This window comes from Bison bison, unplaced genomic scaffold (genome assembly GCF_000754665.1).
Source record: "Bison bison bison isolate TAMUID 2011002044 unplaced genomic scaffold, Bison_UMD1.0 scf7180017864485, whole genome shotgun sequence".
Lineage (NCBI taxonomy): Eukaryota > Metazoa > Chordata > Mammalia > Artiodactyla > Bovidae > Bison > Bison bison.
The window spans coordinates 6,077,331-6,077,850 of NW_011495045.1; the positions used below are offsets into that span (position 1 = coordinate 6,077,331).

The following is a 520-nucleotide window of genomic DNA, read 5'->3' on the forward strand; positions in this document are numbered from 1 at the left end:
GCCCCTCTCACCTGCCTCTCCGCATGTCCCCGAGCTCCTGCCTCTGTTGGGGAAGTGTCAGGAGAGAGGGGTCAGAGGAGAGGGTCGGAAAGCTTCTCCCATGGAAGTGAAGTCAGCCTGGTGGTGGAGGCTGAGTAGGGGCCGGCCCTGGGAAAGGAGAAGGAGAAGTCAGAGGGGCCAGCATGGGCCAGGGCCAGAGTGCTGGGCAGCAGGCAGACCCTGAGCCTGAGAGGGGCTCCAGTGTGAGAGGACAGGGTCCCACCTGGCTGGATCTGGGGCCTCGTGGCCTGCCTGGGCCTCAGCCCGCTTGTCCCCTTGGCTGGCGCCTTCTCGTGTGCTCCATTCTTTCCTCGGGTCCCCCCTGAGGCACCTGGACCAGATGGGGGTTCTCTCATTGGCCATGGCTGCTCTACTGGCCCCTGCCCGGCGCACCCCGGGGTTGCGGGGGAGGAGATCGGGGAGGTCTGCCCAGGCGTCCACAGCTAGTTCAGCCTGTCTTGCCCAGAGCCCTGGTTCCAGT

The 520-nt window shown here is 66.0% G+C and overlaps 1 protein-coding gene across 1 annotated transcript in view; it reads left to right on the plus strand.

The window, feature by feature from the left end:
• Positions 1-520, plus strand: part of BIN1 (bridging integrator 1) — a 33,087-nt gene that overhangs the window by 17,434 nt on the left and 15,133 nt on the right. The window lies entirely within an intron of this gene.